This window comes from Lampris incognitus, chromosome 8 (assembly GCF_029633865.1).
Source record: "Lampris incognitus isolate fLamInc1 chromosome 8, fLamInc1.hap2, whole genome shotgun sequence".
Lineage (NCBI taxonomy): Eukaryota > Metazoa > Chordata > Actinopteri > Lampriformes > Lampridae > Lampris > Lampris incognitus.
The window spans coordinates 39,865,177-39,892,500 of NC_079218.1; the positions used below are offsets into that span (position 1 = coordinate 39,865,177).

At 44.8% G+C, this 27,324-nt stretch overlaps 1 long non-coding RNA gene across 1 annotated transcript in view; it reads left to right on the top strand.

Annotated features, from left to right (window-relative positions):
* LOC130116862 (uncharacterized) overlaps positions 1 to 11,592 on the top strand; it is a 46,343-nt gene extending 34,751 nt beyond the window's left edge. The window contains exons 2-3 of the long non-coding RNA XR_008810607.1: positions 2,884 to 2,947; positions 11,505 to 11,592. This is a non-coding gene — a long non-coding RNA (uncharacterized LOC130116862). The remainder of the gene's footprint in view (positions 1 to 2,883; positions 2,948 to 11,504) is intronic.
* Positions 11,593 to 27,324: the final 15,732 nt, after the last annotated feature.

Below are 27,324 nucleotides of genomic sequence, written 5' to 3' on the forward strand. Positions count from 1 at the left end.
TCCTGTTAACGTTACTTCTCCTGTTCATGTGAATTAGTAGTAAATGGTATCTTCATATTTGCACATCAAAATACACTAAGATATTTAAGGGCAAAAAAAACTCCAGGGAGAGTGTGTTTTTCCGGAACAACGGACCCTCGGATCAGTGGTAATTAGTTTTGAACTACGGGCTGTCGGACAATTGGGCTTTTGGCCCAATGGGACATTTTCCAGGCTATTGGGATTTCGGAACAATGGGCAGTCCCCCTTTAGGTGTGGCCCTTGACTTAAATGCGAAAAACGTGTCTTCATTTCAATTTTGTGAAATATTGCTTTGTCAAGACGTCTGAAAAACCACCTCAACTCTTTTGTGATATTTTGAGTTTTTTCGAAATTCATTTGTTTCCATTACTTGTTTTTTAGTGGGCAATTTCATATTGCACATTAAGTAGGTTAATGGAAACCGGCCTGTAGTCCAGTGGAATAACAAAGGAAGACCCCAGAATTTCAAAAGTATTCGAGATGCAGAAAAAGAGGATTCATTTGCACAGTGCTGAGGTGCTATGGATGGCTGGAGGGCTGAAATGTTCATTTTTTTGTCAACACATTTCATTTTTCCGCTGTATAAATATATATAAATATAAAGTATACCCTTTTCTGCATCTCAAGAGCCTCTTGAGTATTTTTACCAGTGTGCAGGCGTCCTTTATAATTTACTTCTCATTTTTTTTAAACCAGCTATATCACCTCTTAATGGTGTACGTTGCTCGCTTTCATTTTTACCCTTCAGTCTTGCCTCAGTCCAATGGAAGGCCATTCATTTCAAATGGGAGAATACTCTACTGCAGCGTTATTGTGCTGCAGATTCTTGGAGTCACTATTCAAGCGCCACATGATTTGCTTTTATTTCACTCATGCATTGTTAATGCACCTGGGAACCATAGCAAATATTGTTTTGACATATTTTTTTACAAGCCCTCCATTTGTCAGGAAAACATTTCTTTAGCGAACCGAAACCACACTGAGTAGAGTACTGGTGGAATAAATGTACATGTTCAGTTTTTTGTTGCATGCAAAATCTGTAAAGGAATGCTGCTTGAAAAAGTTTTGAAAGGAAAGTGTGGCTGTCTTTGCAGCTGTGGTCCTATAACCAAGTGCCGAAGAACAATTTATGTAGTGATAAGGCAGGATTAATGCACTGCCAAAGCTCAAAAGGGGTAGTAGCACTGTAGTAGCACTGTGGCAAGGGAAGGCTCAAACAGTCAGAAGGAATAACACGTGGTGAGGGAAGCTTTCTGGTGAACCACGTTGGAATGATTATACAAACAGCTACTTTATTATACAGCCAATTTATTGTACAACCAAACAAGCCAGCTTGGCGCTCAACCAATAAGGGATAAGATAAGATGAGATAATTTACAATTACAATTTACAATTTCATTTAGCAGATGCTTTTATCCAAAGTGACGTACATCTGAGAGGTAATAGTCAGAATCTGAATACTTTATTGATCCCCGAGGGGAGATTGGGTACAATTTACTGCAACAATAACACAACACACGCAAGGATCTAGTCAGGCGGCGACAACGTAAGTAAGTGTAAAAAAACAAAAAAAACAAAAAACTAGGTTCAAGTCCGACAGGACATAGGTGTCAACAGGCAGTGCAAGATAAGATATACTTTTATTAATCCCCTTGGGGAAATTCATCCTCTGCATTTAACCAATCCTATTCGTGTGGCTAGGAGCAGTTGGCAGCTGCCGTGCAACGCCCGGGGGCTGCCGACTCCAGTCCTTCTTGCCATACCGGGGTCAGGGACACAGACAGGAAGGAGTATTAAAACCTAACATGCATGTCTTCGATGGTGGGGGGGAAACTGAACCACCCAGCAGAAACCCACGCAGACACAGGGAGAACATACAAACTCCACACAGAAAGGACCTGGAACGGTCCAGGGTTCAAACCCAGGACCTTCTTGGCACCAGTGCTAACCACTGGGCCACCGTGCTGCTCAAGGGCGGTCAACTGTCGTCGATAGATTTCCCTGCAGGTGCTGGAAAAAAAAGCAAGCACAAGCAACAATATAAACGCAGTCCCAACAGTCGGCAGGTCCATATATATTTGGGACCTCAAGTTACACCTGATTTATGGGTCTGTATCGAGGTGACCACGGGGCTCTGCTGTAGGCTACAGCAGGTAAGGGTCTCAGCTACAGCCCACAACATCGCCATCTAGTTTGCAGCGGTGCTATAACAGTCCCAAGAGTTGCGTCAACGTATTAGTATAGGCAAATTGCTATGCTGTAGGCACCTACAGCAGGGGGACCCCGGTTACCTTGACGTCTAACCATGAATCTGGCCTTATTCCGATATTTTGGATAATCATAGTGCTCTAAAATGGAAACAGCGATAGCGTGTAAAAATCCAGACGTGATAGTATTGCAAACAATAAATAACACAAAGGCAGAGCAGCTGGTGAACAAAAATGTTGGGCCAAGCTTCCCTGAAATTTTTCCCTCTCTTCCTCAGTTTCTATTCCTCCTATTCACTCACTCACACACACACACACACACACACACACACACACACACACACACACGGAATGAGAGCTGGAGGCTGGAAATCTTCCACAAAATCTTGGTGACTGATTGCGTTTCATGCCATGGCAACCTTCCACTGGAAATTTCGCATTCAAAGTTACCATTGAGGACATTTGTTTAGAATGTAAATCTCAAGGTAATAATTGTAATAAACCAACCACTTGACTTAAATATGCGCGCTTGCTGTTTTGCACTGTTGCACGGTGTCGCTCTTTTTGCCAACGGAGCACGTTCTCGTCTTATCTTCGTAACTGCTAACATCTTTCACGGTCATCTCATTGTGCGTTTCCTCCCTTCCCCCAACAGATGGAGAGCCAGAAAAAGAGGAGGAAATACTCCACGAGCAGCAACGACTCAGACACCACTGACAGTAAGTGTGACAGATGGAAGGATGGACAGAATGAGAGCAAAAGAGTGTGTGTAAGAGAAAGAGATGGCGGAAGATGGAGAGAAAGAGCAGGATGGGCACAGAGACGGGCAGACATTTAGGCTGGTAGACAGACTGAAAGCTCGACCTGCAGACAGAGAGGCAGAGGTACAGACAGGCAGTGAGACAGATATGCAGGCAGGTGGAAAGAGACTGGAAGAGTGGCATGTACCAGATGTTCAAAGCTGCATGAGTTTTGACTCTTCATGCCTAACTCATTACTGGTACTGCCAGTCGCTGCCTGCCACAGGGATGGTATCTAATAATAAACACCTCCCAGAGCCATGTCACAGCGTTATGCACGCAGTGTCGGTGTGCTGGCAAGCTAAAACGAATAATTCTTGGCCATGTGCCGTATAACAGCCAAGTGCAGGAATAACAAGTTTGTGCATCTCAACACTCCATTGTTTCCTATAATGATTACACTGGCCCTAGCTTTGTGAGCCAAGCATATCCAGAGAGTTGATCTCATGGGGTTGTGGTCTCTCTGTGATGTGGACCCAGACCTGGTGACATCAAAAAAGGTGAGCCTGGGGGATCACTTGTTCGAATTCCCATGTTACCTGTGGTTTGATCGGGTGTCCCTATAGACACAATTGGCCGTGTCTGCGGGTGGGAAACCGGATGTGGGTATGTGTCCTGGTCGCTGCACAAGCGCCTCTGGTTAGTCGGGGCGCCTGTTCAGAGGGGGAGGGGGAACTGGGGGGGAATAGCATGGTCCTCCCATGCGCTACGTCCCCCTGGCGAAACTCCTCACTGTCAGGTGAAAAGAAGCGGCTGGTGATTCCACATGTATCGGGAGAGGCATGTGGTAGTCTGCAGCCCTCACCGGATCGGTGGAGTAGTGACCAGGATGGCTCGGAAAAGCAGGGTAATGGGCTTGATACAATTGGGGGGAAAAGGGGGGGTAGACATGTCTCAACTACGTATCGTCCTGCATGGCTAAAGCTGGAAACGCACTAGAAGACTTTTAAAGTCCCGAGCCAGCTTTGTAAGGGCCTGACATCAAACATTGAGGATTACACTCATAACCAAGCACACCGGTCACAACTGCAGCAGTAGAGGTGCACACTTGCCCGTGAGCACACAGTTGTTCACATTCCAGCCATGAAAAATCAAACATGTTTGATGTAATCGTGACAGCTCCCACTGGTCGAAGGTTCGATCGTGCGGCGAGCGAGTTGAATCTTAAAACCCCCGTCTACATGATAACCTTTGCTGACTGTCTGTGGTGACCTACCCTATTTTGTGCAGACAGGTGCCGACTCTCCACGATCTTGGAAATCAGTTGTCACATCTAAATCAGGGTTATATTCTGCCTATAAATAATCTAGAATGTTCCTGGCTTAAAACTGGGTTGAAGCTAACGTCAAGTCAAGTCAATTTTATTTGTATAGCCCAATATCACAAATTACAAATTTGCCTCAAGGGGCTTTGCAGCAGCACAACATTCCGTCCTTAGACCCTCGCATCGGATAAGGAACCAGCCCCCTAAAAAAAAAAAAAAAAAAAACCTTTAACAGGGGTTTGTGTCTGCTACATGTACATAGAATGATCCAGGAGTCACTGAGAGTGAGTGAGCGAATTACATCGATCATCAGGAATCAGGAACAATTCTTTGTCATCTCATTCATGTACTTGCATACACAAAAGAGACGAAATTTCATTTCCCCCAGCCCACAGCAGTGCAACACAGAAGACAAAAACCACCAAAAACATACAAAAACAGAGAGAATAAAGCAAAAAACCCTCAGTCCATTCAGTAAATTTGCAACACAGTCCAAAAATTTCACTGTCTAGAGAACAACCGCCAGCCAGGATGACTGTTGGAACTGCCGGTCTGCATGGGCTAGCAGTTAGCTTAGCCTGCCCCACTTCCGCATCCTGTCAGATCACCCTTGGTGTTTCCTCTTAGGGTGCAGCGCCGAGCAGGGCCGTGGTCGCTGTGCCCACAGAACGCAGCAGACCAAGCTCTCCCAACCATCATAATTTATGGCACCCATGACAATAGTTAAATGGTTTGTGTTTCCAATGTGTGATTGGCGTTGGTGGCAGCAGAGAAACTGAATAGAGACTTAGTTGTTTGTTTGTTGGTATTTGTCGTGTGTCCCCTTACCTTGAATATTCCCCCTCAGTCTGTTACTCAGAGCCTAGCGCCGTTTGTGAATAAAAGTCCCATTAATGCATTTAGTTTGTATGCATTTCTAACACCTAAAGGGATATTACTTTATGTCTAACAGAGAAACAGGGATTATATACTTAATTTTAATTGAGTCGCTTACAGTCGAGTGACCCCCAAGCCAATTGGTCCTGTTCTGCTTTTGCCTGCATTGTAACTCACTCTGTGCATTTATGGATTCTGGGCATTTATTTGACTCTTATCCAAGCTATGTGTGTGTTTGCTTCTGCAAGCCTGACTTCATCTCCTGCAGGAGTCTGCCCTCTCAGCCTTCTCCTGTTTCACTAGCATCATTAAAATTACTAAAAGATTAGTAGACTGCCAACTATAAAAACAACAACCCTGATCACCCCTTGTTGACCACTTTTCATATTTCCTCAGCTGCACGTTAAGTTAAAAATACATTTGTTTTTTTTTTTTTTTTTTTTTTAATTTACTTCGTAAACTGTACTCTTTTCTGTTAAAGTTGTTTGGAAAGTTCTCAGATTTTTTGGGAAATTAAAAAAAAAATCCCAAACATCTACCAAGTAAAACCAAGTTTTTATATTTAGTTACAAGCAATGACTCAGACTTCTACTTGCAGTGACATTAAAAGTTTAATATTCGGTATCGGTAAAAAAAGAAAAAAGAAAAGTGGATCAGTGTTTCATTTCTACTTTGCCGGGAGCCTTTACCAGCCAACTCTGGCTTCCCCCTGCCCAGCATCTGTTCACTGGAGGCTATTGGGTTTCTAATTGAAGGATACCCATGATAATTTTGGCTGTGCTGGGCTTTTAATTAACACGTAACCACGATGCCAACCTCCAACTGTGGCGTGGTCCATTTGGTAAGCTGGCCCCTGCGGTGAGGCATAGCAGCTGTCTTATGTGGTGCATGTGCGTGCAACCTAAGCACACCTGCATGCACTCACACACACATTAACACACAACCACAAACGGGCGATGATTTGTCAGCACACACACAGACAGATGCATAGACACAAGTGAGCTGAAGAACATGAATGTAATTGCATATATGATTGTGCACACAGATGTACTGCACTCACAGGTATACAGCATAAACAGTCTTATAAATGAATTATGTATTCAGTCTTGTAGATACATATAACACAACACATATTACACACAAACCTGTACGTAGTCCAATTCCCTTTTGCGTGTCTTAGGCAAGGTACACATGCGCTCACACACACACACACACACACACACACACACACACACACACAGAGAGATTAGTACAGATACACACTCATTAACACACTCTGGCTTTCTCTCACTTACCATGGCCACCCTGCAGTGTGTGAGTTTGGGGACTTTCGACTAGCATTAAGAACAGCTTGGTGGAGGATTTATCTGAAGTCTTTTCACAAAACTCACTGACGGGTGTCAGTTCAGTCCAGATTTTATGGTGTTTGAATTTGAGTGTGTCTCCAGTTCCAAAGCCTGACATCAGTTCAGCCCCCAGGAAGTTATAGTTGCTCTTGCGTCATCAGCGAAATTAGCATAGTGGCAGTACTATTGTGGGTGCATTAGCAACATTTTGAGTGGGAGGTAAATGTCTCTCTCTCTCTCTCTCTCTTTTCTCTCTCTCTCTCTCTCTCTCTCTCTCTCTCTCTCTCTCTCTCTCTCTCTCTCTCTCTCTCTCTCTTTTCTCTCTCTCTCTCTCTCTCTCTCTCTCTCTCTTTTCTCTCTCTCTCTCTCTCTCTCTCTCTCTCTCTCTCTCTCTCTCTCTCTCTCTCTCTCTCTCTCTCTCTGTCTCACTCTACTCTCTCTCACGCCGCTCTCTCTCCCCACTGTCTCGCTCTCAATCCACTCTCTCTCTCACTCCTCTCTCCACTCTGTCTCACCCAACTCTGTCTCACTCCTCTCTCTCGCTCTCTCTCTCCGCTCTCACTCTTACCACTCTCTCTCTCTCTCTCTCTCTCTCTCTCTCTCTCTCTCTCTCTCTCTCTCTCTCTCTCTCTCTCGCACTCCACTCTCACTCCACTCTGTCTCTGTCTCTCCCTCACTCCAACACACTCACACTCTTACACTGTCTAACTCACTCACTTATTCAGTGTAAAATCCCCTCCTGCTGCCCGGTGACTGCTGGCATTGACTCCAGTGTAAAACATATAGTATTTCATTATTTTGATAACATTGTACTTTCAAGTACGCCGGTGAAATGTAATTTAACCGCAAATGTGACGTGGCGTTAATGACAGGTCCATCTGGGGCTCGGGGTATATAGGTAAAAATGAGCTTTCAGCTTTATCTGTTCTACGAGTTTTTTGGTGACAACAAAAACAACAAACAGACAGCATGGAATCATAACATTTACACAAAGACACGCACATACATACACACTCTTCACATCTTCATAGACCTACCTCATTAGTTTTGTGCACAATTACACACACACACACACACACACACACACACACAACCACAGACGCACACAAAATACTCACAGACACAGACTCACACAGAGCTACTGATTGAAGCAGTAGGTGGGGTATTGGCTGCAGTGTCTGCCTAATTGCCATTAAGTTGTGTACTAATGAGGTAGTAAAGGACCACAGTGGACTAAGTGCTTAACAAGATGATATTTATACTGTCATTACTTATTAAAGGCCTTTATAGATCATCATCAAGCCTAACCTCTATTGAAAGACCTGATCCTACTCTCAGCTCAGCATCTGTTACCAGAAAAATCTTTAAGCGGAGGTTTTTTTTTGGACACCATTTTAATTTTATGTCTTCTTAATAGGGCCCTACCAAATTCACGGCCGTGAAAATCGCGTCACGGACCGTGAAATCAGCCTCTTCCCGTGTAATTGACCATTTGCCGTGAAATGCAGTGAAATGCAGAATTTAAGTGCGCAACCAGTTTGAGAAAATACTGTGCTGACATGATTGACATTTTGGATGCGCGAATAAAAGCATTCACGTGTCTAAGACATTGATTGGTTAAATGAGCATCCGGGGTGGTCGCAATGATCATAGTTGTTACTAGCATAGTTTGAGTTAGCTGTCGCCAGCATGTTAGCTTAGGCCCTAACGTGCTGAAGATGTCGAAATCTAAAGCCTCAAAAAACACGACTGCAGACGACAGAGTAATTGAATTTGGAAAACATATTTTACACGCTGATGGCGGGAAATTATTTTGTACGAGTTGTAATATCTCCTTAGATCACAGTCGACGAGCAACGATTCAGCGTCACTTGGAAAGTGAAACTCATCTCCACAAAAAGAGGGCTGCCGAAAAAGAACCACAAGGTGGTTCGGAGACGAGTCAAACGAGAACATTACGCAAAGTAGATTTAAACAACCAGCGGCCGAATTCCTGAAAGCAGTGCGCATTTTTGACCCTGCACAAACACTTATTTTGACGGTGGATTTAAACTCACTCCGCACGGACATTCCTGGATTTGACAAAAACTGTAGGCTGGAATTGCCGAACTACAAACACATCGCACAAGAGGTGGACACAACTTTACTAGCGCTAGCTTTTTGGAAATCCTCCGAATCTAGGCTACCACACCTTGCTAAAGTAGCGTGGCGCTGTCTGTCAATCCCGACGAACTCTTTGGACGCGGAGAGGGCCGTGTCAAAACATGGACAAGTATTTTCATCGCAGAGACAGAGCATGAAGCCAAGCACCATCGCAGGATGCTCAATGCTTACATTAAACCACCAGTACGGTTATGCTGTGTACAGTAGGCTGGGCTATTCAGGCCCTGTGTGAATAAAAAGTGTAATTTAATAATTGCCGTGAAATGTCGCATTTTTCTTATAGATTCCGTGAAATCTGTGATTTTCGAGAAACTAGGTCCGTGAAATTGAGCGAAATGTACCGTGAATTTGGTAGGGCCCTACTTCTTAATGACCTAAAGGGTAATGCTATACTCGGTTTCAGCTTGTTTCTCCACTGTGCAATGGAAAAATGCCTGTTGGGTGGGTGGTTTTGGTGGGGGACTGGAGACAGGATTGCCATGAGACCAAATTTTGAGCTTTGATACAGTATTATTAAAAATGTAGATATTTGATACTGGCGGCACGGTGGCGAAGTGGTTAGCGCGGTGGCCTCCCAGCAAGAAGGTCCTGGGTTCGAGTCCCGGGTTAGTCCAACCTTGGGGGTTGCCCCGGGTCATCCTCTGTGTGGAGTTTGCATGTTCTTCCCGGGTGCTCCGCTTTCCTCCCTCAGTCCAAAGACGTAGGTCAGTTGAATCAGCCATACTAAATTGTGTGTATGCGTGTGTGCGTGTGTGTGCCCTTTGATGGACTGGCGGTCTGTCCAGGGTGTCTCCCCGCCTGCCACCCAGTGACTGCCGGGATAGGCTCCAGAATCCTGTGACCCCGATTGGGATAAGCTGCTTAGATAATGGATGGATATTTGAACCACTTTTGATACCATGGCAAAAAAAAGAACGCACCACAAAATTCCACAAGATATAAAAAACACTGAACAAGTTCCAATTATCTTGTCTCCAAAAAAAAAAGAAGAAAAAAAATAGTTCTATCCAATGGATAATCAAATAATGAAGCAGCAGCAGTAAGGGCAAACATGTAGTACCATTTATCAGTGAGAGAGACAGAGAGAGAGGGAGAGATCTTTGTCTCTTCTCATTTTGTCTGCTTATGCCTGTGTGTGTGTGTTTGTGTGAGAGAGAGAGAGAGCACACTCTGACCTTTGTCTTTCTATGTGATTTTGACAAACCAACTTTGTCTCTTGCTTGTAAACTGCAGAATAGTGGGGCTGGTGCCGTCTTAGCCAGTCCAATCTCAGGGTAGTGAAATTTTTACCAAGCAGTCAATTTAATGGCAGCCAGACTGAAGACTCACTGGATGCAGCAAAACCACCTTCCACTATCTGCCGTCTGTGGGCTTGTTATCTTGCCGATAGATACATGTGTGTATCAAAGGGAAATTTCACCGATGGTTTTGTGTACATGTAATCAGTACTGATAAGTAATGGAGTTGATTGAAGCAATTAAGTCCTCACCGTGTAGCATATTGACAGAGAAGTTGGTGTACACATACCAGAATGCATTGCATGTGAGCTTCGGTATCGTCCTTAAAATCCTCTGCACTAGTGTTGTGGGACGTCATCTCCACCATCGAGAGGATGAGGATGTGTTTTTAAATAACGTGTTGAGAGTAGATTAGAGTATTAGAAGCCGTGCTGGGTTGTAGTTTTTCCAGCCGCCAAGTGACATAATGATACGTCACTTGGCAGGCGGGGGAAAAAAATCCTTTTCACTGCCGCCCTAGAGAGACAGAGGTCAGGTTGGAAGTCTGTGAATTTTTCCCTCAAATACATACATGACAGGGCGGCACGATGGCACAGTGGTTAGCATGGTCGCCTCACAGCAAGAAGGTCCTGGGTTCGAGCCCCAGGGTTGTCCAAACTTGGGGGTCATCCTGGTTCGTCCTCTGTTTGGAGTTTGCATGTTCTCCCTGTGTCTGTGTGGGTTTCCTTCGGGTGCTCTGGTTTCCTCCCACAGTCCAAAGACATGCAGGTCAGGTGAATCGGCGGTACTAAATTGTCGCTATAAGTGTGAATGTGTGTGTGGACCCTGTGATGGCCTGGCGGCCTGTCTAGGGTGTCTCTCCGCCTGCCGCCCAGTGACTGCTAGAATAGGCTCCAGCATCCCCACCACCCTGAGAGCAGAATAAGCGGTTTGGATAATGGATGGATGGACATACATGACATGAACATTAGTCACTTTCAAAATAAGTGATCAAACCTTTGCCAGCTTTAAAGGTGAGGAAACAACCTTACCCAGCCCAGGTTATCAAAAGGTGTTGATAGCACTGAAAAAGGTTTTCTTCTATTATCCATCCAGCCATCCATTATCTGAACCGCTTATCCTGCTCTCAGGGTTGTGGGGATTCTGGAGCCTATTCCAGCAGTCACTGGCCGGCAGGCAGGGAGACACCCTGGACAGGCCGCCAGGCTATCTTATGTGGAACTTTTTTCAAGTTTAAAGATAATGCTGACAGTCAAAAGCAAATATTATGCAAGTTTTGTGGTGTTGGTGGTGGCAGCACCACAAAAATAACTTGCGCATAATACATGCGATGCATGCATAATAGCGATCGGTGAATTGTTTTATGCAAGTCAACTGCTCAGAAGATGTATTAAGGGTGTTCCGGCCCCACAGTGGAAAGTAAAAAAAAAAAGAAAAGAAAAAAAAGGACATTTGCTTTAATAAGATAACCTGAAATTAGTATTTTTTTTTCTTATGTTCTTTTTGCATCATCATTGCACATTACTGTTTACCGTAATTTTATTGTGTTGCCCTGATGATGATCATCTTTGGCGCATTGTTTCCTGCAGGTCAGGTGACGTCGTGGTCCAGATCGGCCAACAACACAGGGACCAGCAGCACCTGGGTCCTACACCAACACAAGAAACCATCGGAGGTAAGTTGCCATAGCAACTGGGAAGATCGGTTCAAACAAGTCTAACAGAACAGGCGGGGTTTTTTTTCTCCTCCCTTTAACCCAGTTTCTTTCAAAACTGCTATCGCTTATGAAAGTTAAAAAAAAAATCCCATGAATGGTTGGCTTCCAACTGATTCTTCAGGGGTACGTTTGTTGAAATTTTGCGTCGTCTACAATTTTGAGACATTATGTATAAAGAATATTAGAAGAAGAATTTTGATCCAAGACTTCTTAAGACATTAAACAATGATTTCTCAGATACTAAAGAGGCTTAGTTGGTGACGTGACCAATAAGATCATTTTTTTTGGTACTGTCCTTTGACGTTGGGGCTTCTCAGAGCGCACAACAATTATTGTGGGTTAATATAAAACTGTTTTGACCTTCCCTAAACCTGCAAGGGAGGACAAAGACACGGTGGAAGCTGTTTTTTTTGGGGGCGGGTACAACAAATTACTAACAAAGCATTTTGAAAGATGGTGGGGTTAGTGTGGCGCCACCAACACCTATGGTTATTGTGGTTTCATGCAGCATGTTACATTACTGCACCTCTTGGTCAGAGATGTAAATAACATAATCAAATAATGTTGCTGTCAAATGCTTTTGTGTGTATCAATACAGTGTTTCTGATACAATAATAGTATCAGAATGCTCGTGTGTGTTGATATTTTCTTACACCCTTAAAAGATAGCATGCAAGATTTTATTTGGTTTGGCTATTTATGGCTTATGATGAAGGAAAAAAGAGAAATTAGGGACCGTTGTAGTTTCACGGGACCCAGATACGTTGACTGAGTAACACATTATAGTCAACATAACCTATGTGTTTTTGGTAGACGCTTTTATCTGAAGACCCTTACTGTTCTGTGAGGGTAAACATTTTTCCCGGTGCTCTGCGTGGCATGGTGCCGTGGGCGAAACTGGGAAATTCATGTTATTTACATGCTCACTCACTCTTTCACTCTCAGTCACTCAGTCACTAACTCACTCACTCGTTCACTGACTTGCTCACTCACTGACTTGCTCACTGACTCACTCAATCACTGACTTTCTCACTCATTGACTTGCTCATTCACACTCACTCGCTCACTCACTCACTCACTCAGGAGATACTGTATATCGGTGGTGGGAAGACCCCACCAGTGTGCCATTGGACTTTATCGGTCTGCGCTTGTTATTATTGCTCAGGGCCTCAGTGATGAGAACAGCTCACCCGGGTTATGTTAATGCTCTGTGCATTGAACTACAAAGGGAGTGAAACTCATAACCCTGGGACTCTTAACCATTGAGTTTAAGCACAAGGAATGGGACCTTTAACGTTGGCAGTGATGGTGCCCTGCTCTACCCATTAAGCTAAACAGATTTGAAGGACCTACAGCATATGTGAGTCTTGGAACATTTCAAGCTCAGATCTGACAACGGTAGCTATAAATCAGCAGTTGAATGCTGCAAACCCTGGAGTCAGATGCAGCCTTGTAAGTCGCCACAGCTAAATCAATCCAACCCGGAGAGGGCACATATAGGCAGGCTTAAATACCAGGTTGGAGCAGCATGAGGCCTTGAGGACAGATCCCATGCGATGTGGAATGACTGCCTTTATGAATGACACCAGTACACAAACTGGTTGCAAAATGGTGGGATCTGTTAGTTGTGGCAGTGCGGTGTGGTCGTGACAGCTGCCTGCTAGTTACACATGAATCCCACTGCATCACTATCGTGGATTCACTTGGTGGGGCGGAGTGTCGACAGGTTTGTTGACATATATTAAACATTACATGACAATAAAAAGTGATGCTGTGGTTTTGTGGGAGTCACATGTTTAACAATAGATGTTTTCAGTTTTTGTACACTTACGTATGTAGAGGTATGTCTATCAGTAAGCTCCATCCATATCTTAATTTTGTTAGTTTGAACTTGAGTACATTAATTTAATTTTTTCCTCCTCGGGCGTCTGGGTGGTGTGGCGGTCTATTCCGTTGACTACCAACACAAGGATCGCCGGATCGAATCCTCGTGTTACCTCTGGCTTGGTTGGGCGTCCCTACAGACACAATTGGCCGTGTCTGCGGGTGGGAAGCCGGATGTGGGTATGTGTCCTGGTCGTTGCACTAGCGCCTACTCTGGTCAGTCGGGGCGCCTGTCTAGGGGGGAGGGGGAACTGGGGGGAATAGCACGATTCTCCCATGCACTACATCCCTCTGGCGAAACGCCTCACTATCAGGTGAAAAGAAGCGGCTGGCAATTCCACATGTATCGAAGGAGGCATGTGGTAGTCTGCAGCCCTCCCCGGGTCGGCAGAAGGGGTGGAGCAGCGACCGGGACAACTCGGAGGAGTGGGGTAATTGGCCAAGTATAATTGGGGAGAAAAAAGGAGAAAAAATCCAAAAAAAGAAAAAACAAAACTCCTCCTCGTTCCACAAAATGTGAATATTATATCCAAATTAAAGTCTTTCTTTTATCTGCTGTGATCTAATAATACCCTTTCACTCATTACTCTGCTCCAAGCAGTGCCAAAACTGAGACTATCAGAGAAAATACACAAAGTGATTGGCATACTCCAAACTTTTTTTTTTTTTTTTAATTTGAGGAGAGATGGTGTGCATACCTCTGAAGCACCCCCAAAGCACAAGTGCACAAGAGCATCAGTCAAGCCTCTCAAAATGAAGCTTCCTCTCTCTCAGTTCTGCCCAGTAAGCCACAGGCTGAAGGCAGGACCTGTCGGCAGTCATTCAGTAATTACCAACACTATGCCGCCGCCTGCACTGACCCGGGCCTCTGCTGAAAGCCCCGGGCCACCGTTTCCTTTCATCAATGGCTCCTCGTCGCTTCCTCTCTCACCGGTTTCACTCTTCTCTGTTAAAGGATTATTTTTCAAGTGTTTATACTCCTCAGTGGCCTACCACAATGAGTAAAAAGGGAAGATGGGCGAGAGAGAGCGAGAGTGAAAGGAGGTGGATGGTATCCAGCAAATGGTCTCACATGCAGTGCACATGTACAGTGTTGTTCCCCTGGCCCCCTGCGGAGCTCTTGTTAAGAAGCCGACCGATTCAAACCGAAACATAAAAGGTTTCGTCAGAGCATCCGCGCTGCACATCATTCAGTTTATTTTTTCATCGGGGAGGAAAACTGTTTGTGCACGTTACACAGGGAAGGGCAGTAAACAATGGCAGGGGCAGACCACTTCTGGGAATGAAACTCCTTAGCAGGGGGGACTTTTGGGAAACAGTAAAGTCATAGGATCACCTGGTATAGAGGCCTCAAAATACCATACTGGTAGGTTTTTTTTTTAACCCCCTTGCTACAGATTGCACAAATTTTACATTTCTACCGACCTTTTCCAAAGAATATTCCGAGGAATATTGTTTTAGATATATTTTCTATGCGTTTTTCCAACCTTCTGGGAGGCCATTGGTTCACATTCCTTTCAGTACAGACTGAAAATAAGATAACGTAGGGTGCAAAGTTACTTGAGGTTGGTAATCCATCACAGTGAAAACTGTCACCATTATTTGTTTGTCAGAGTTACATTATTGTTGCAGGATAATAGTCTTGATTGATTTGAGTAGTTGTCCCAACACGTTTAAAGACACCCGCACAACAAAAATGTGTGTCTCTGCCAGAAAATAGTCCCAGGAGAGGAAACTATTCGATGGGCAAAATTCAAACTGCTGGAGATTCAGAGTTCAATTTTAAGGTGGGGCAGCATGGTGGCTCAGTGGTTAGCGTGGTCACCCCACAGCAAGAAGGTCCTGGGTTTGAACGCTGGGGTTGTCCAACCTTGGGGGTCGCCCTCTGTGTGGAGTTTGCATGTTCTCGCCGTGTCTGCGTGGGTTTCCTCCGGGTGCTCCGGTTTCCTCCCACAGTCCAAAGACATGTAGGTCAGGTGAATCAGCCATACTAAATTGTCCCTAGTTGTGAATGTGTGTGTGTGAGTGTGTGTGTGTGGGCCCTGTGATGGACTGGCGGCCTGTCCAGGGTGCCCCCCCCCTGCCACCCAATGACTGCTGCGATTGGCTCCAGCATCCCGCGACCCTGAGTAGGATAAGCGGCTAGGATAATGGATGGATTTAAAGGTGGGTTTTATCACCTGACTGTCGGAATCGAATAACATAGTGAAATCAGACAATTGTTTATGTCCAAAATCTATGGTACGCCGTGGAAGATGGACAGGAGTAGTGTGCACTATACAGGAGTTATAGTGTTGTTGCTTTTCATTTCCGTTTTGCCGAAGTGAGAGATTGAGTACCCGGCTGATTGTGTTGTCAAGTGGCAGCAAACAAAAATTTACTGTTACATTAAAGTCTTGGTGTGTTTTTATGTGTGTCTGTATTCATCTTTCTGAGAGGACGGAAAAAGAGAGGAGGGAGAGAGCGAGAGAGAGAGAGAGAGAGAGAGAGGCAGCGAGGCCTCTTCCCCAGTTACGTCAATCCAGAAAAACAATGACAGAGGCGAGAGAGAGAAAGAAACAAAGGACGAGAGACAAATGGAAGATTCAGTGGAGACAAGAAGGGAAGAATGAAAAGGATGGTGGCATTGTCTGTGTGCTCTTCGGTGTTTTTATTTAGCTTTTACAGAAACATGGGCAAAGCGGAAGGCAACAAGAATTCAAAAAGTAGGAAGAATTATCTGTTTTGTTGCAAGAGTGGAAAGGAACAGTGGATTTAGTTAAAAAAAGAGACTGAGCTGTGTGCAGTTTCATTAAATGCAGTGTGATATGTTTGGTAGAAGTGAATCAATAATCAAGGGTTCAGGATATTCCCATAAGGGTCTGCTGGCTCAAGTTGCTTTGACATAACCAGAACTCCTCCGCTTCACAGAAACTCCCCTTTCCCCTCCAGGGAAATGTGTGACACTTCTCAAAACACGGAGAACAAGGCCTCAAGGACACACGTGCACACCTGCACTTGTGTTCGCAGATGCATAAATACACGACACGTGCTCAGTCAAACACAGGCATTGTCAGACGGCAGGTAAAGACACGAGCCATGCACGTGCACTTGTGCACGCTCGTGCATATTCGTAAGATCACACACATTGGTCACATTGGTCTATCTGCAGGATCACGGTATTGCATTTTAAAAAAAAAAAAATTTTTTTTTTGCAGCATAGACCCTAACCCTGCAGAGACCGTGCAGCATAGACCCTGCAGCATAGACCCTAACAGAGAACTGCTTTTGGTTCAAATTATTCGAATTTATTTGAAATCTTATTTCTGGGTTAAAAAAGAAATGACAGGAGATGAGAGGATGAAACGGTTGCACTAACAGTTTTGCATAAATTTCAGCGACGTGTGTAATGCAATTGCCCTGCCAACAGAGCAGTAAGTGAGAGCCGTAAGTCTTCTAAAATACGTGCCCACAGCAGCTGGCTGATGAAAAGGGGCTGCTCACTTGACTGCAATCTTCTGTATCCTAATTATTCCCCAACAACCGATGTCGCCTTGTGTTGTATTTCTACATCCGTCCCACTGACCTCTTTCTCACTCTCCATACTCATTTTCTCAACTTGTCTTTTCCAAAACAGTCTTTTCATGGAAGCTGATCTCAGTGTGTCTGGCATTAGCCGCTCAGCAAAGAACGCGTTGGCCATTGGCTCTGTGCATGCAGAGTGGTGCATGGTCAGCGGCAAGCATTGCTGCACTTACACCGCAACCTCTGGCAATAGAGTACTGCAAATGCTTATAACTTAATAACAATATCTGTATAATAGATCGATCACCCTTCCTCTTTGGTGGTTATACCCGTGTAACCCAGTTCAGTGTTGTGAGAAGCTGGGGACGATCCCTGCATGCATTGTGCCGAAAGTCGGGGGACAACCTGGACAGGTTGGCAGTTCATCATGGGGCCCACATCACAATTGCTCACGCTGTATTTACACCTATGGATATTTCAGAGTCGCCAATCCACCTAATATAGCTGCATGTGTGGAGACCATCGGAGGAAAGCGAGAGTACCTGGAGGAAAGCCACACAGACTGTGGGGAGAACATAAACACCCCACATAGAAGGGCTGGGATTTAACCCAGTAACCGCTTGCTTTGAGGCAACAATGTTCATCAAGCCACTTTGCCGCTCCCCTGAATGTGCTCATGGGTGGATTTCCACAAGTGAATGTACAAATAAGTGATACGCCCCTCAGCCTGCCGATCCACGCGGAAGCCTCCACATTTTCAACTACCTGATTAAGATTCAGTTCAGTGAGCTTCTAATTAAATTTTGATGAGCTTATAGTCACAGCTAATGCAATTTGGGTCATGTATTGCACCCTGTTGTGTTTGCACTCTTTGTTCGTGCTTTGAGAGACATTTTCAAGTTATCAATAATTTGGTAGATTATCGGGGGGTTTGCCAGACTTTTCCGCATATAACCGAAAAGATAAGGGGGCATATTTAGAAAAGCTTTACAAGCAGGAAGTCCAAGCCAACGTTGTGTTTTATGGAAAAATATTGCAAAGAGGAGTGTGCAACCATCTGTATGTGTACAGAACACCACCCATATGTGTGAGAGACAGCAGGAGACGGTTCTGACTACTTAGGCTTTTATTTACCTCTCGATAGCCTTCATATATGTATAATGCACTAGTTTATCGACGAATTGAAAACTTCATCACAGTCTTCCAAATGTACTAGTTTATGATCTTTTTTTTCTTCTTTTTTTTTTAGACATCCTCTTTAGAAACTGTAGAAGGTCTATTAAAAGTATTTGGGGAAATAAAAGGCGGTGTTTCACAACTGTAAATGCGAGCCAGGTGACCTTACAAACAACAGCATTAACAGAATGGAATTCAAGTAACAAAATGCAGATTGCTAGTCCTAGCCAAACACTGAAGGCACCAGACCGAAGCGATTTTAAAGTCTCTAGCATTTGCGTTAATGTTACTTACCATAAGCTAATCGATGATGCTTACTTGTTTGGTGAGGCTGAGCAGAATACGTCCCCCCCCCTTTCCCCCCCAATTGTACTTGGCCAATTACCCCACTCTTCCGAGTCATCCCGGTTGCTGCTCCACCCTCTCCGCCGATCCGGGGAGGGCTGCAGACTACCACATGCCTCCTCCGATACATGTGGCATCCCAGCCGCTTCTTTTCACCTGACGGGGACGTAGCGCGTGAGAGGATCAGGCGCCCCGACTGACCAGAGGAGGCGTTAGTGCAGAGACCAGGACACATACCCACATCCGGCTTCCCACCCGTAGGCAGGGCCAATTCTGTCTGTAGGGACGCCCGACCAATCCGGAAGGTAACACGGGGATTCGAACTGGAGATCCCCAGCAGAATACGTTATCTGCTCTAGAAGCAGCAACTTTCTTTGCCGTCTTAGTTGCTGGGGGTGGCGTTGGTGACGGCACAGGATTTGGGTTGCTTGCTTTTGGTAACAGCTGGAGCTTTTTTAATGAGGTACCCGTCCGTCGTAGCAGCCAACTTCTCTGCAGGTGCAGGATTGCCAGGCCTCTGCCAGGTATCGTAACAGTAGCTTAGTGTGAACAACAGCGCCATTTGTGTGAGTCTGTGTTAGAGATTGTGGCAAGACGGTCGCCAGCGGAGAGGGTTTAGGATGGAGGACGGACACAATTGCAGCTGAACACAGGGTTTGTATTTACAGCGTCTGTTCACAATGTCTCTGAGCGTCTTTGGCCGGTATGCTCTGGTGCTGGAGCCTGACGCCTCGAGCTCTCTTTGGCGATCGTGTCTGGCTTGCTTTCTGTTCAGGTGAGTTGAGTCCCTGTGTTCAAGTCCATCAGTGTCAGTCAGTCTCCAGGACCCAGCTTCACTGCAGAATATAAGGAGCAGTTTGTTAGTTGGCACACCTGAGGCTGGTCACTAATCCGCCTCCCTATTGCGTGTCTGCTTGCAGCCGAGGATAAACAGTACCCCACTACCACAGAGACTGAAATGGAAACTTTATAAATAGAAATAAACGACGCCTTACCGTAGGATTAGGATATTGGCCTGAACTGGTAAATATAAAAATATATTTTTTTGAAATCTTGGGGGCAATTTGTGCCCCCTTGGATCATGGTATTTTTTGGGGGGGGGGGTTCCCCCCCTTTTCTTCTCAGTTGTACTTAGCCAGTTACCCCGTTTTCAGAGCCATCCTGGTCGCTGTTCTACCTCCTCTGCCGATCGGGGAGGGCTGTAGACTACCACATGCCTCCTCCGATACATGTGGCTTCACCAGCCGCTTCTTTTCATCTGACAGTGAGGAGTTTCGTCAGGGGGACGTAGCGTGTGGGAGGATTACGCTATCCCTCCAGTTCCTCCTCCCCCCCAGACAGGCGCTCCGACCGACCAGAGGAGGGGCTAGTGCAGCAACCAGGACACATACCCACATCTGGCTTCCCACCCGCAGACACAGCCAGTTGTGTCTAGGGACGCCCTACAAAGCCGGAGGTAACACGGGGCTTCGAACAGGTGATCCCTGTGTTGGCAGGCAACGGAATAGACCACCATGCTACCCACACGCCCCCTCGATCGTGGTTTTAGGGGAATTCTGAGTTTTCTCGGGGTATTTTTGGCCCTCTGCCCCCGTTAATTTCCGATGCCTACACTAAATAGCTGCAAAATACAAAGATCTGAATCAAGCATGCTTTAAAACCCTCTACTTGCAATTCCCTTCAGCCATGATGTTGAGTTTTTTTATATTGACTGATGGTATCAAGCATGAAGTCGAGAATATTGTTTTGTTATAAGCGGTATTGAATATGATTTTGAATATGAAAGCCAGCACAGATTCCAGTGTGCATCACAAAAGGCATAACCTTACATGAATGTACTGCACAGTGTGGTAATCTACAACCCAGAAGACTTGGATAAACAAAATGATGTGAGGAGAGTAGCTCGCACTGTGTGCCATGGTAGGAAGGAAGTGGAAAGTAAACTCAAATGGGTAGAGCATTTCTCCGTCTATCACCAGTTACATTTCTGAGTAAATTTGAAGTCTAGATTTGAAGTGTTGCAAAACGCAGAATGCAACTGAAGCTCGTCTCCATTAACCTGGTTTACATAATTAAGTAGTCCTCCTGAATAAAAAACTAGACCAGAAAATAGTCGTTCAAAAGTTAATTTGTATTGGGGGGGGGGTCTTTTGTGTTGGCTGGTGCCATGGAAATATTTCATACCACATGAAAACGCAAAACCTCGATATGTCCTTGACAGTGCACTAGTGCAGTGTCAAGTCAGCTTCGCTAAACTGATATCTTACGCGAGGTTTGAAAACACGCGAATGGAAGCGCAGATTCGGACTCCCGCCTCGTCTTTTGACTACACCAGAGGGGAACGGGATACCATCAGGGACAAGACCAGACCAGTGTGTAGAGTGAGCGTCTGTGTTTGTTATATTGTATGCATTTGCAAAGTACGCAGTGGTGATGTGCGTCCTAACAGTCCAACAGCTGCTGTTTGCTCGTTAGAATCTGGTGGAAGCAGCTGTGAATTTCCAAGGCATCCAGATGCAAACACCAGCAGAAACGCACGGAGTTTATGTCTCAATGTCTCACCTTTATCTCTGTCTCTCACTCCCACACACACACACACACACACACACACACACACACACACACACACACACACAGACACACACACACAGAAGAAACAACAGCCGCCAGCCGTTGTAGCTAACTGTCCATGTTGCTCCACTTGATCACCTGCCAGGTGCTTTGATCTAGATTACTACTAAGAAACCAACCCACTAACTAGAAAATCAAGGTGGATATGAAAGATTGGGGAGGGTGGAGATGAGAGAGAGAAATAGAGAGAGAGAGTGATGGAGACTACATCAGTGTTTTACAACAATTGCGCTTTCGTCCTCATTTATCACTACGATAACTTTAAAGTGATACTGACATCAGAATCTGAAAATTCCTATTGATGGGCGACGTTCCGAGTTGGAATGTGACCACGGAGAAATTCAGTGGCCAAAACCGCGCGTCTGCGGCCACTCGAGAGAGATCTGTGATTGACTGTAGATGGTGTGCAATGTCAAATTGTGCAAATTGTGCTGGTGGAGACGTAGACACCAGTCAGTTTGCATATAAGGTGTGTCCTTAGCAAGATGCTATAAAACCACGGAGAAGCCTTCTTTCGCTCCCTCCTGCTAGCTACTTGGCTCGAGTTTGTGCTACTTTGCTGAGACTTTATTATCAATCTAGCTATGACATATTGGTATCTATCTGTCTATCTATCTATCTATCTATCTATCTATCTATCTATCTATCTATCTATCTATCTATCTATCTATCTATCTATCTATCTATCTATCTATCTATCTATTTATCTAAATATCTATCATTTATCTATCTATCACTTATTTGTATCATCGAACATATTATTCGCCAAGTTGTATTGCACTGCCGTGCCGCACGCCTACCACCATTTTTTTCTACGGCAAGTGATGAGCGGTACCGAGCCCCACCCACGCGAACACCCAGGAAGACGGTAGCCAACAGCTTTTAATTCATAAAACCACGTCTATTTTCGGTTATGATTCAAACTCTCAATGTTAAAAAATGTGTTCAGAAAGGGCATTTCAGTCTGTCTTTAACTCATCCATCCCAAGCAAGCTTAAATGCTGTTATGTGAAGTAGTGATGGAGAAAAGAGGCTGGCTGTGGCCCACTGGCATTAAAATGGTCTATTAGTGAAACTAAACAACTCTACTGTCTGAAAAATAGTCTAACCCTAGCTAACCAAGTTAGTCTTTCTTATTGTGGCGGCCCAAAGACAAAACAGGGCGCCCCATGCTAATGCGCATACCAGTTGCTCTAACTATATGAGTCTTTTATAGAATTTGAAGTGACCAAAAAAGTCAGAAAATAACACAATAAGCAGGAGGTGTTGCATAAACAAGATCTGTGCTGGCATCTCTTTTCTTACCTAGAAGGCATGCAGTTGCTCTCTGTCCGGGTTAGGGATGGGACGATAGAGGATTTTATCGCGGATTGCGATAAATAAAAACACTCTTGAAAAGTTGATCGTGGTGAATATCCATTACCGGGATAACCGTAAATGAGGATAATCTTGATGATCCTCACAAGTGACTTGAAAAAGCTGTCTAGCGCGCTCTCTCTCTCTCTCTCTGCACCGTGTAAAGCATTTATGCTTGCGCATGCACGACTGGCATCTGCCGCTGACAGATCGGGCGTTTGGCGCGGAGTTTGGATTGTACTCCGTTTCTAACTCTAGAGAATTTTTTACTCCTTTTTTCCATGTCTTTTCTGCATGATCAGGTAAGTTTTTCTTCTGTTTGTAGGCTGATTGGTGACTGTCCTGCCTTTTTTTTTCTTTTTTTCGTTATTTTACAAAGGAACGGTGTCCTCAGAGACGCTACCTCCTTCCATCCATCATGGGATCCGGATAGTCCCGCCGGAACCCAGTGTGACGGTGGAGGAGGTGTTATTGGCCATAGGAGAGCAAGTTGTCATTGTGATTACCTGCTGGGTGTTGTCGACAGTGTTTTGTCCTTGTCTGTTTTTCACTAAAAAGGATGTTCACCAAAACTAGGTTAAAACCTAGTATATGGTAGCTGGACCACGACTACATTTACAAAGTGGCGGTTTTTGCATGACTGTGTTTAAAAGGCGGCTGTTTTGACATCGGTTCTGTGAACAGCGGCTGTACTGGACAGCAGTTTTCAAACCCTGATACAGTTAAATAGCGGCAATTTTTTTTTTAATATTAAATAATTACCTGGCCATTGTTCCTCCTGAATCCAAGGTTCGACAATCGGTCGGAGTCTCCATTCGAGCACCCTAAAGTAGACTTTCCCCAGGGAGGCTGAGCAATGTGATGCCCCGATAATTGGATCACACCCCCTGGTCCATCCATCCATTCATTTTCCGAACTGCTTATCCTGCTCTCAGGGTCGCTGGAGCCTATCCCAGCAGTCACTGGGTGGCAGGCAGGGAGACACCCTGGACAGGCCGCCAGACTGTCAACACAGTGCCTACACACACACACACACACACACATTCATACCTAGGGACAATTTAGTATGGACGATTCACCTGACCTACATGTCTTCGGACTGTGGGAGGAAACCAGAGCCCCTGGAGGAAACCCTCGCAGACACGAGGAGAACATGCAAACTCCACACAGGACGACCTGGGACGACCCCCAAAGTTGGGCTACCCCGGGGCTCGAACCCAGGACCTTCTTACTGTGAGGCGACCGCGCTAACCACTGCACCACCGTGCCGCCCACCCTCTAGTCCCCCTTTTTGAATATGGGAACCACCACCCCAGTCTGCCACTCCACAGGTACTGTCCCCGACCTCCACGCGACACTGAAGAGGTGTGTCAACCAAGACAGCCCAACAATGTCCGGAGCCTTCAGCATCTCAGGGCGAATCTCATCCACACCCGGTGCCTTGCCACCGAGGAGCTTTTTAACTACCTACCTGGCAACAATCACTGCTGTCATGATCACTGGGAAGTCTGGGCGTGACACCCCTTATAAATGCGCTTCGGTTACCACCAACTGTCTGAAGATGCTAATCATTTTCACTCCAACTGCGTGTGGCTGTTAGTGCTGCTGTTTGTGAATTGGACTTTTCTTGCAACAAGGCGTCTCAGTAGTATCCACAAGCAGCAAATATATATTACGTTACCTTACGTAGTGTGTGAACCAATGCGCTGATTCATGGCCAATAGGGAAACTCCCACTTCCATGTTTATCGGCGATGTTGTTGGTCGGCCGACCAATCATGTAACTTCAGTGATGTTGTTGGTTGCCGCTAGCTGGGATCGTCATTGGTCACCTGATCCAGTGGCCCAATTGTGTCAAACTGATCACTCATTCAATCAGTAAAGGCATTTGCGTTTGTAGGGTTGTCCCTGCTGGCTGGTCCAGCCAAAAAGATGAGTCCTAAAGATTTTTTTTTTTCCGTAACAAAATGTAGAGTGATTCCAGTATGCTTTAGGGCCATTTTAAGAGTTTTTTTAAAAAAAATTTCCCCCCCTTTTCTCCCCAATTATACCTGGCCAATTACCCCACTCTTCCAAGCCGTCACAGTCACTGCTCCACCCCCTCTGCCAATCTGGGGAGGGCTGCAGACTACCGTATGCCTCCTCCGATACATGTGGAGTCACCAGCCAGTTCTTTTCACCTGACAGTGAGAAGTTTCTCCAGGAGGACCTAGCACGTGGGAGGATCACGCTATTCCCCCCAGTTCACCCTCCCCCCTCAACAAGTGCCCTGACCGACCAGAGGAGACACTAGTGCAGCGACCGGGACACATATCCACATCCAGCTTCCCAGCCGAAGACACGGGCCAATTGTGTCTGTAGGGATGCCCGACCAAGCTGGAGGTAACATGGAGATTCGAACTGACGATCCCCGTGTTGGTAGGCAATGGAATACACTGCCATGCCACCCGGACACCCCCGTTTTAAGACTTTTAAGCATATTTTGATAATTATCGGGATTCTGTCGTAAATCACAATTATTTTGCCCAGGATAATCGTGACGTGAAATTTTCATGTTGTCCCACCCCAAGTCCAGGGGAAACCTTCAGAGTTGTAACTCTTAAGTATTTAGATTTTCTTTTATAGAGTGTTAGATACTATGGGTTTATGTTGACTCGAGCATCCCACCAGGATGAATTCCTGTACGTGCCAAGTCTTCAAACTTAATGTAAAATCACTACAGAGTCCTAGTTCATATTGAGTAAGAACAGGAACTAAAACATATTGTTGGCGGCTTGTAAATTTGGTAATCTCAGATCTGAAATGTACTCTGCCACTGAGTTTATGATGTGTCACCATGGGAAAGTCACTGAGTGTAGATGTCATGTTACATGACATGAATAGATAGCTGGATGATGGGAGAGAGGGATGATGTAGGTGTGATCCACCACAGGAGAAACCAACAGCCTGCATTCAGACTACACCTTAAATTCAACCCAATTCTGATTTATTTTTGTGTTTGAACTCAAAACATCTCGTGAAAACAGCATCTTTTCAAGCCTTGATTTGGGCGACTGTCACATGTGGTTCTGGATCAGATACATGTATAATATGTGATCTGTATGGTTAATGTTTAAGTGCATTTTATGTCACCTTCTACGGCACAGATCGGTGGGACTGGATGGCTCTTACCGGCACCACAGCTTGACTTTGACTGATTAATCATTGTTGTCAGCTCAGTGAAATTATGGTCCATTGAAACTGTGGAAAATGTGTATGACACACACAGTACTCGCGGGGGTGTGGTTTTTGCAACAACAAAAAAAATTGGTTGGAGGAAAAACAGAAACTGGTAGAAGTCAGTGGAAAGAAAATAGTCACTGATTTCATATCTATTCGGGCTTTGGTCTATTGAAGCTGCACTTCCAAAATGCCACTTGTTTGTTTGAGCATGCAAGTCCTGATGGAAGTTTGTCATCACTCATATCAGATTATGGGTCTCTTTCAAAGACGACAGCAAAGTGAGACAGTTAAAACTGCAAAAATCTGAATTTACTAGTAAGGACTAAGGGCGTCACGATCCAGTGATCTTGACTGATGTATCCATTAAATGATCAACGATCCAGTATCATCGATGCAAAGTGAAAACATCAGTGGATATCATCATCTTTAAGATACATCTAGGATGTGAAAATTAATATATAGTATCTCCAAACCACCGAGCACACAGACCGAGTCTAGTAAAGCCAAGGTGATGAAGCATAGATGTGCATGGTTTATGCTCATCATTGAAAGGTCATAAAGGACTCTTTATGTTAACTGAGAAAAAACATTTGCACTTAAACATAAGAAATGTGGCCCTTTATAGTGAACAACAGGAGGTCTATTTTTATTCTTTTTATTAAAAAGAATAGATTGTTCTTCATTTAAATAAAAAGAAAAATTGTCATCATATTTTAGTAGCTTTTTCTGAGTTGATATAAACGTAACAGATTGTCTTAAACGGGCATATGATATCGTCTCCTATCGATCACAGGCCCCTGAATCGAATCGAAATTGTATCGCGGCAGACTTCGCGACATATCGGCAAATATCGTATCGGTACGCAAAGAATCGATATAATATCGTATCATGATGGAAGTTGTGATTTACATTGCGCGAAGGCCTGCTGTGTGACCTCCCTGAAGAATGAAAAAAGCGAAAGTTGACCCTCAATAAAAAAAAATCATTATTGTTTTTCTTTTGGGATGTGCATCCTCATCCAGTGCCTCTGGTCAGGGCTGCTGTTGTTGACGGTGTAAAACCTCTTCAAGGCCAGTTCTTTTTGGTTCAAAGCTGAAATATTTTTAACCTCAGATATTTGGCTCTCTTGAATGCTAAACACCAGCTAAGCTCTTGGCGCTGTCTTTTCTATTGAGAACGAGAAGAAAAGCAGAGAGCCCATGAAGAAAGGTCCGTGGCTGACCCGTAGCCTGAGAGCACCTATCAGATAAGGAATGAATGAATCGCACTTTACTGGAGTCTTGTCAGCGGCAGACACAAGTGACAACAACGTCTCTTCTTGGAAACCAAAACGATCCTCTCAGAGTGTACAGTGTGTACGTGCATGCCAGTCCATGCAGTTTATGTCGATCTTTTTGTAAAGTGGTTGCTTGTGTTTGTGATGTGTCTTGTAGTATTTTCTTGTGTGTGATTTTTTTTTTTTTTTTGCGTGTTTGCATGTTGATCTGTGACGGTGGACTTTTTTGGGTTTTGTAATTTTGCGCATCTTTGTGCATGCAAGAATTGTGTGTGTGTGTGTGTTTTACTGATTTACCTG